Genomic DNA, 11,096 nt, shown 5'->3' with positions numbered 1-11,096 from the left:
CGATATCAGGAATAAAATATCTATTTTCAATATTTATCACTGTAATGTATGGGGAAACTTTGGATTCAGAATAATTTGTATTTTGTTAAATCGGGGATCGGAATATTTCTCAGAAGAAATCCATCCCCCCTTTTTGAAGTCAATTGGTCGTTCCCCAACTGCTAGAAAAGTTGTCCGAAAAATTTGCATTCGGTTCGACATAATGAACATTGAAATGACATATAGTTTACAAGTGTGAACAAATCTTATGTACAGGTAATTTAACAAGGACTATAGATGTTTACTGTACATATCGTTTGATGTGAACACGGCCTACCACATACAACACTCTGTTTAATGAGACGATGTATTTGATCTTTTGATTGAGCATGAGGGCATCTTACAATACTTTCTGTTTTAAAAGTAAAATAATGTTGATTTAATTCCTTGTGTTAATTTTTTCATGTGATTATCTTAAAGATAAAATTTTACATTTCTAATGTTATCACATTATTTGTCTTTGGCATAAGCAGCTACATGACGACGATGAAAAGGGAAATCCTTAGCCTGTCTCGAAGTTCGTGGAAATTTATCTTATTTCAATTCCGTTTACGTGCATGTGTTGTCTTTGTTCACATTGACTCGCGTGAGGATTAAAATAATTGTTTTGAAACTTAACAAAAATACGTACCTCAGTTTAAAATCACATCATAAATGATCGGCCATCTTTGATTGTCTTTCCATGCGTTTTTGTTAAAAACAAATCTTCACAACTAGTTACACAACATTCGTAGATTTCATTTAAAGGTATTCATTATTGTAATGAAATATAAAAGTAGGTAACCGTCTGTTTAAACGATCCAACAATTTTACACAATGGCCAACTAGCATGACTAGTGAGCAGATGAAAAAGGATTTAAATAATATATGTTATTAAGTACATTTTTGAAAAAGGTGAATTTAGTTTAAAGTATGACCAGTTTTTCATTGAAGGGAGAAACAATACTTTATAAATATAAATAGATAAGTCTTGAAAAATTATTTTCACTTCATATTGTACTTTTGTTTTTATAGAAGTTCATGATGTTAAAAAGCATTTATCTTTTATCAAAAGACACCTACTTAAAAGTATGCTAAGTTAATATATCCTATGATATATGGTAACCTATTTTGTTTGTCTCGGTCTCGTTCTTCATCTAATTCGATATAATTTAGTACACTCGCTTTTATATGGAATTTTGGACAAAGTCTTCACTTGTGGTAATACTACGTGTGGTGAAAAAAGATACTAAATATATTCAAAGTATAGTTTACAAAATCAATTATATATGGCAAATTCAATTAGACGTGTAGCTACACTCAACACATCTAAATGGTAACAAGAACAAATCAAATATCACTGGAAAGAATAGCGTACCAAATCCACCATCAACACCAAAATCGACTTAGAAATAGACATAAGACACTGAAATAAAACCATTTACCCATAATGTCCAGAAAGAAAGTTGTTAAAGTACAATATATCATATTTTACTATAAATCATTACTATAATACTCCTCCGCTGATTTAAAAAAAAATTAATAATTGGTAGTTAGATTTGTTTCTACATTTAAAGACATCGTATTGCTTTTCTGCATTGGACCAAGTGAAACACGCGTGACAGATTTGGTCTTTAAATGACGAAGCTTAAAAACTGGGAAATTACATTTTAATGATTATATGTATTTATTATATTGACTACGTCAACTAACTTTGGTCAGCCATCTATTTTTTTTAATCAGACATGAACATTATAATATTTTGTGTTATAAAGGAGTGAAAAATCAGATCATTTATTAACAAACGTTATAGCTACAGAGATATGGTTACACGATTTAACTGTGTCTGTAGAATTGTTTATAAAACAGAATATCACTCATTTATATTTGTACGGTGACACAGATTTTGTTTATAGAGCCAGTAATTGTTGATAATGGCAACAACAATTAACCGCTGTTTTAAGTCAGAAATCGATTGAGTAAAAACCGTGTCACATACTTAAACCATCACATCAACTATAAGAGGAAAACAACGAAACAACAGAAACACTGAAATGCAACAAAAAAAAACGACAATGCAGCACACAAAGAAAGGAACTATCTTTTTTTTTTAAATATATATAAGCTAACAATTTCCATGTTCCTGACTTGGTACAGGACATTTTAAGAACAACATGGTGAGTTGACTTTGGTTTTGTGGCTATTAAAACGTCGCCCTGTTCTAGCAATGTTGAATATAACAATACAATAACAAGATTGCATGACAGGAGTACGGTACGAATCAATACAAGAACATTCAAGACAGATACATATACAAATAAAGAATACGTGTGTACATTTCGATATGGTCAACATGAGACGTGACACTAGTGTCAGAAAGTAATACAAACAATGTTCCGTAAAGTACGATTTCAATATGAGACGTGACATTAGTGTCAGAAAGTTATAAAGACAATGTTCCGTACAGTACGATTTCAACATAAGACGTGACACTAGTGTCAGCAAGTTATACAAACAATGTTCCGTACAGTACGATTTCAACATGAGACGTGACACTAGTGTCAGAACGTTATACAAACCATGTTCCGTACAGTTCGATTATCTTTTTTCTTAGTTTATTATGCCTAATTTAATAATGACTTTTGTTCTCAAAATGTAGGATACGCATCAACAGTTTTTAGTAGATACATGCATGTCGGGAAATACTTACCCTACCCATAGCAAAGGGTTATGGCGCGTAATGTATGCATGCCAGGAACTACTTACCCTACCTACAACAAAGGGTTATGATGCATGATACATGCATGTAAGACAAGTCTTCCTATCTAGCCTGCGGGCCATACCAACAGGAATTCGTATTAAACAGTCGAAAACGAACTGATAATATAGACTCAGTGAAACTACTTTGGAATTTCAGCTGCTTCTCATTTATAACTCATAACTGAGTGTATAATAGAGCAGAATTTCTTCTCCAGAAAACAGCGTCAACTGAGGCGAGGTCGAAGTTGACAGAGCTTGATCGAGAGGTTCAATCTGCTGTATCACCCTCTCAGCTCTTTTTTCATATTATAATTGTCTTTTACAGTTGAATATCAAAGAAAGTATTTAAACTAAATGCACACACATACCAACGACACTGTCATTTCAAAAACAGCAGATGCAAGGCAATATATTATACATTTTTATGACAGCCTTTGAAAACATTATACGGCAAAAACTTAGATCTAGGGCCGTGTCTTGATTTTATGGGGCTGAATTCATTTCATTGTTTTTGAGTTATCGATTTTAGATTTGTCTGCACGCCAGGGTGACATTCAAACAATTATCCCCCGTTAGACTATGAAATAGAGTCAAATACCTTGTATCATCCAATTAAAATGTTGACATATTGACATGACTTATACATTTATGTTTTTCTTAAGAAATCAACATTATATGAAAACAGTCGCATGGTTTTTAGGGTATAACTTCTCCTCACTAGTATATCATGTATATCGTCTCCTCGCTAGTATATCATGTATATCTTCTCCTCGCTAGTAGATCATGTATATCTTCTCCTCGCTAGTATATCATGTATATCTTCTCCTCGATAGTATATCATGTATATCTTCTCCTCGCTAGTATATCATGTATATCTTCTCCTCGCTAGTATATCATGCATATCTGCTCCTCGATAGTATATCATGTATATCTTCTCCTCGCTAGTATATCATGTATATCGTCTCCTCGCTAGTATATCATGTATATCTTCTCCTCGATAGTATATCATGTATATCTTCTCCTCGCTAGTATATCATGTATATCTTCTCCTCGCTAGTATATCATGTATATCTTTTCCTCGATAGAATATCATGTGTATCGTCTCCTCGCTAGTATATCATGTATATCTTCTCCTCGCTAGTATATCATGTATATCTTCTCCTCGCTAGTATATCATGTATATCTTCTCCTCGCTAGTATATCATGTATATCTTCTCCTCGCTAGTATATCATGTATATCTTCTCCTCGTTAGTATATCATGTATATCTTCTCCTCGATAGTATATCATGTATATCTTCTCCTCGATAGTATATCATGTATATCTTCTCCTCGATAGTATATCATGTTTATTTTCTCCTCGCTAGTATATCATGTATATCTTCTCCTCGCTAGTATATCATGTATATCTTCTCCTCGATAGTATATCATGTATACCGTCTCCTCGCTAGTATATCATGTATATCTTCTCCTCGATAGTATATCATGTTTATCTTCTCCTTGCTAGTATATCATGTATATCTTCTCCTCGATAGTATATCATGTTTATCTTCTCCTCGCTAATATATCATGTATATCTTCTCCTCGATAGTATATCATGTATATCTTCTCCTCGATAGTATATCATGTATATCACCTCAACTGCCAGATGATTTTTATAGTTCGGTCTTATGTTGTATTGTTAAATCACTGCCCCAGGTTAGGGGAGGTTGGAATCCCGCTAACATGTTTAACCCCGCCATATTATTAATGTATGTGCCTGCCCCAATTCAAAAGCCTGTAATTCAGTGGTTGTCGTTTGTTTATGTGTTACACACTTGTTTTGCGTTCATTTCTTTTATTTATATAAGGCCGTTAGTTTTCTCGATTGAATTGTTTTACATTTTCAGATCGGGGCCTTTTATAGCTGACTATGCGGTATGGGCTTTGCTCATTGTTGAAGGCCGTACGGTGACCTATAGTTATTAATGTCTGTGTCATATGGGTCTCTTGTGGACAGTTGTATCATTGGCAATCATACCACATGTTCTCTGTTATTTATACATACAGAACATGACGGGGTTAAACAGGTGAACGGGATCCCAACCCTCCCTCTCACTTGCTGGGACAGTGGTGTAACAGTACAACATAAAAACGAATAATCTACATTGCCATTTATTCTTATTTAAAAGGAATGGAATTTCTTAACAATTCTTTACCATTTAAACAATATATTGTTGATACACAAAAAATAAAAAATATAAAGAGAAAAAGAGCGAAAAAAAATAAGAAAGAATACAACTAGAAGAGGAAAACGAAACAACAGAAACAGTGAAGTGCAACATAAAAAACGACAATGCAGCAATATACCAAAATGAATTCGTACTAAACAGTCGAAAACGAACTGATAATATAGACTCAGTGAATTACTTTGGAATTTCAGCTGCTTCTCATTTATAACTCATAACTTATCATAAAGAATACAAAACTTGTTATTTGTTTACAATTACACCATGAAACATCAGCATTATGAACGATATTGAACTTGTATCTTGTATTCGAATCATTATATTGACGCAATACGGTTCAAATTCAATTAATCGGGTCTCTTTCTCATTTATGACTTGCACTGGCATTATTTTTTACCAAGGATCAATGTTTAGAAGGTGTCAATGAATATTTTTGAATGACTTTTTGGCCGTTTTTGGCACAACTTTTTTAATCTTTTGGTCCTCGATTCTGTTCGACTTTGTGCTTGTTTCTGCTTTCAAACTTTTGTATCTGGGCATCACTAGTAGATCTTGTGTGGATAAAATGCACTTCTGGCGTGTTAAAATTATCAACTTGTTGGCTGTTGTTCGTGTGTTTCTTTGTCAATTGTATTCTCCAATTTATTTATATTGTAGTTCTGTGTTGTTGAGTTATCATTTTAATGTTATATTTCACATGGCTATAAAGGGGGAGTTTTGGCATGCCACAAAACCGGGTTTAACCCGCCATTTTTTCCTTTAAAAATGTCCTGTACCAAGTCAGGAATATGGCCATTGTTATATTATAGTTCGTTTCTGTGTGTGTTACATTTTAACGCTGTGCCGTTTGTTTTCTTTTATTTTTTTAGTGTAAATTCACATTGCGATAAGACGTGTCACGGTACTTGTCTATCCCAAATTCATGTATTTGGTTTTGATGTTATATTTGTTATTCTCGTGGGATTTTGTCTGATGCTTGGTCCGTTTCTGTGTGTGTTACATTGTAGTGTTGTGTCGTTGTTCTCCTCTTATATGTAATGCGTTTCCCTCAGTTTTAGTTTGTTACCCCGATTTTGTTTTTTGTCTATGTATTTATGAGTTTGAACAGCGGTATACTACTATTGCCTTTATTTTTCCAGATTGTATAATATGTCCTACTACTACGTCATTCAATACATATTGTATTGCAATTTAATATCCGGATGCTGAAGTTTCGACTTAATATCAATTAGAAAAATTGTATGTCTATATATTGAATATATATACGTCGTGAAAGGACATTCTAAAAAGTTAAACTACTATCTTTTCGGCCTACATGTACGTACAGAAACAGTTTGAACAAACATGTACATGATTTATGCTTACGAATGGTATATCCTGGTAAAGTCCACTGGCCAATGGTATAGCGTTATGAATAAAAATGGTACAATGTATGGTTTTTCATTTACACGTGGTCGAAATGTTATTAAGGAGGTATACAAAGTTAAAATAACCAAAAACTAAAACCAACAAAAGTCCTCCAAAGACTGTGATATTTTTTAAGGTTATTCTTGGAACGAGATCATTACATCTATTTGTTGGACAAAAAACGACTTTGGTCCCGATTACGTACCAAAAGTATCAGCTATATTGTATATTGTTATAAAATATTGAAAACAACACGTTCAATAATTGTATGCGTCGGAAGCGCTTTTCCGGATTGACAAAAAAATAGTATAAAAAAGGATTATAAAAGGCCGTTGAAAGACATTTGTATAATAATATTCAATATATTAGGAACTACAATGTACAACATTGCATATCTGCAGACAAAATTATTTTCTGAACTATATTTGTACTGATAAGTTGGAATCGTATGCTTGATTCTGTATATTTAGTTCAGTTCCTTCTATTGAATAGCTGGCATCGATACACGTTTAACTTGTCCGTTACAAAAGATATGTTTTTAATCTACTTTTATCAGTTGAAAAAGAATATTTTCAAGTCAATTTTCAGAATATATTGTAATTTTTTTCCTTCAAAGCATAAAAGGATGTTTATCAATAAAACTAATGTTATAAGCCTAAGATCAAAATAGACACTATGAATTCATTTCATATTCATATTCATAAATATATTTCCTGTCAAGCTGTCATGTCGTCAAAGAAGTGGGGCATTGAAATTGTATATCCTGGTTGTACATCTTGTAGGTTTGAGTATTTAGTTAAGTTAAACAACATGCATGTAAAAATATTGTATATATAATATAGATGCTTAGAAAAGACTTTGACACTAGATTCAATTGAACATTTCAAGACGTTTGATTTTCATGCCAGTGTGTTTCTTTGTTGTACATGTAGCGTATGTATAAAGTAAAATCACAAAAACACTAAACTCAGAGGAAAATTCAAAACGGAAAGCCCTCAATCAAATGGCAAAACCAATATTACATATAGGTTAATGCAAATAGTATTGCGTTATAAACAGTAATATTACAATTAATCTATGTATGTCTTTACGAAGTTGCAAAATCATTGTATGGATTTTTCTGCTTTATGTAAAGCGAGGTAATTGTTGACAACTATTTTCTATTAATCGTAATAACTTTATCTTTAAAAGTCACATTACTAAACTATCGCCGAGGTTGCTCTTACAGGATCAACTTGTAAATGTATAGTGTTTTGCCTTATTTTTTAAACGTACACATATTTGTTTGGTATTCTTCTTCCACGTAGATGAACCGGTAATTTTGTAATAATCATGTATGTTAACATCTTTATTGATTTGCCTCTCATTGAAAAATGTGGAAACATGGATCAACTTTTTCTAAATAATTTAAAATGTTTCAAAGACAGGACATTAATAAAGAACACAAGAAGGAAATGAATAGTCAAATTAAATTAGAAAGACATTTATAATGGGACTAACCTGCGTTATTTGTCCCGTTGTACATGTCTTAAAATTAGTGTTCTCAAATCGTACACTTTTGTCTAACCGGTTACTCGGATAATCTTTCGACCGATTAACCGCTCAACTGGTAGTTGAAGTTGATGTTTGATCGCCTTATCTATAGTACCCTACACATAAATATAAGAAGATGTGGTATGAGTGTCAATGTGGCAACCTTCTATCCAAGTCATACATTTACGCTTTTATAATACGATGAATTGAAGTTTGTCCTTTGGTGTTGTAAGGATTGTCTATGAAGATTCCTGGCGAATTTTAACTTTTAATAATCAAATACACTGTATACACTCTGGCGTTTGTACTAATTTCAGATTGAAAAAAAAACCCTTCTTGATCTCGAAGAATTTAATTTTGTCTGAAACTGATGTTTCATTCACTTTGGCTTGTTTTGTCTCCGAAAATAATGTTTCAATTTAAAATGATTTAGCACGTTACTCGTACTATCAAGTATACATCGATTACATTTACACTGGTTTGCATATCACAATTTTTGAGTTCAAAAACGAAATAATGAAGTAAATCGTAAAATTTAATCGAATTACTGATTTAAAGTTTTTGTTAAAAAATCATTTATATATACAAATTATGTTTCCTAAATATCTTCCCCCGAGCTGAGAGACAACTTCTAATTAATTATATATTTTTGGAGAAGTAATAGCAATCAATATACTGGACAATTGATCTGTCAAATTAATTACCAAGACAACAATTTTCAAAGAAAACATAATTAATAAATGATTTCAATACAAATTATTTAAAATCTATCAAAGGTGAAAAAATATCCGGTTAACCTGTTAGCGTATTTGGTATTCGGTATTTGGTCGTTCAAACGGTTAACCGGTTAACCGTTGACAACACTAATTAAAATGTGGAATAATCATAAAAAAAATAACTATAATTAGTATCATATTATTTTATCCTTTTTCAATAGTTTTTCTAATGATTCTTGTACTCATGAAATAAATTATTGAATTTAAATTTGTTAAATACACAAACAATATTCATATAGGAAATAAATGGCAAAAAACAAAACCCAAATAACACTTTTTATTTGACACAGGGAGTTGAAAAGATAAAAAAAAAGCAGCATATTAAAATGAGGTTAATGGTGCCGTTCCTGCTGATCCCTGTATATAAATCATTCGAGTTTGTCAATGTTAGATAAACCAACAGTTTTTCTAATAAGAAAATGGCAAAAACAATGTCGAAAATTAAATTCGAAAAGCTATGATACTGACCTTGTAGTAATACAGTAGCGATCAAACCTGAAAATGTTAATACCATTTACATCAGCTTTTCCATAATACAAATCTCAAACAATACTTGAATTCACTTCTTTATATCATCAAATGACTTGTTTTTATTCCTTAATTATTACGTTTCAAAAAACTGAATTGAGAGACATTCATTCAACTGGAAGCATCAATTAGAAATACGCTGACAAAAATTCTATTTAGATAAGGCATAGATTGTAATTAGACTAAATCAGGTGATATTTGATAAAAGAAAGGTAATGGCAAACAGAATTGTAAAACCCATCGTCTATCGCTAAATCAGGTGATATTGGATAACAGTAAGGTAATGGCAAACAAAATTGTACAATCCGTCATTCTTTCGACATAAACAACCAATAATTATATCACGCTGTATGATAATTCTTACATCAAATTGCATTGAGTGTGTAGGTAAAGGTAGAATCTGTCGATAGCTGGCCTGTTAGCTTAACCATGAAGTCATTTTTAGGTTAGGTATACTATCCTTCTTTCGGAGAAGTCACACCTGCCAGACGACAGCTAGATTGATTATCTGTCTGACTAGTCTACTCTTTAATGAGGGAAGTCTACCTTACCTTATAATGACTTATAGGTTCAGCTAGCAAGCAAACTAAACAAAGATATAACATTTACTTACATACTCAATGAATTCGGCTGTTTATATGATTATATTTGAAAGTCGTATTGTGTGTTTGTGGCGTATGTTATTATGTCTTTTTATTGTTCGAACATCATCGCCAATATAAATAGAATATACAGTGTGTTTCCCCGTTTGAAAGGTTTTACACTAGTAATTGCCTGGGGCCCTTTATAACTTGCTGTTCACTTTGAGCCGTGTTGAAGGCCGTACCTTGACCTAAAATGGTTTACTTTATACACTATTACGTGGATGGAGTGTTGTCCTATTGTTACGCATACCACATCTTCCTATATCTATTTTTGATAGTTATTGATGTCGCCATTCGATAAGTTATATTTTGTTTAAAATTTTCCTCGGAGTTTCGCATTTTTGTTATTAAACTTTTTACACAACATATCATTGTCACAGTAATCAATTATATATTCATGTGTTCCTCGTTTATTTTTTTTGATACTAAGAATAAGAAACTGACATACAAGTGGAAGGTTTTACAAGCTATATAACCACATGTAATCCATCATTTTGTTTGAAAAGTGCCCTTCAGAAATATGACAGTTGTTTTTCATTCGTTGCCCTGATTGATATAGAATGTAAATTCTAACTTTTACTGTGTCAGCTTTAATTTATAGACTTCCAATGTTTGAATTGACGTTATAGTTTGCAATCTTTACTTTACCTTTTTATATAAATGTTGTTCAAGAAAGTATATTCTTTCTTTCTGATTTTCATGAATATAATGCAAAATATACGTATAAAGTATCACAAATATACGTATAATGTATCACGTTCACCCCTCACATGTTGTGACACACTAAGTTTATCAAAATATAATATGCTATAACACAATGACCAATCACAGAAAAACACGGAAAACAGCTTTAATTTTTTGCTTAACCCGATTTGAAAATGATTGACGAAAGTTTAGAACGAGAACAACTTATTCTCATCCATGTAATTGGTATGTCCTGTGATAGGAGTCGACCGGGACGAAGGGCTGAGTATATGGACTGCCACGTAGAAATAATGGTAAATAAAATATGGACAGAAAGTTAGTCTTACGATAGGCAACCTCAAACAGTTGTTCTTATCTTTTTTAAGTAGCAAATACCTTGTGATATCTTAAGACTAGGTATTATGTATAATTTTTCCGACCGGACGTGGCAGTGAATTTTTAAATCCTGTTCTTACTTCTAATCTTTCTTTTCCTTTTGGCTCGGTACTTGTATATCCTG

The sequence above is a fragment of the Mytilus galloprovincialis genome, chromosome 14 (assembly GCF_965363235.1).
Source record: "Mytilus galloprovincialis chromosome 14, xbMytGall1.hap1.1, whole genome shotgun sequence".
Lineage (NCBI taxonomy): Eukaryota > Metazoa > Mollusca > Bivalvia > Mytilida > Mytilidae > Mytilus > Mytilus galloprovincialis.
This window is presented reverse-complemented; position numbering follows the sequence as displayed.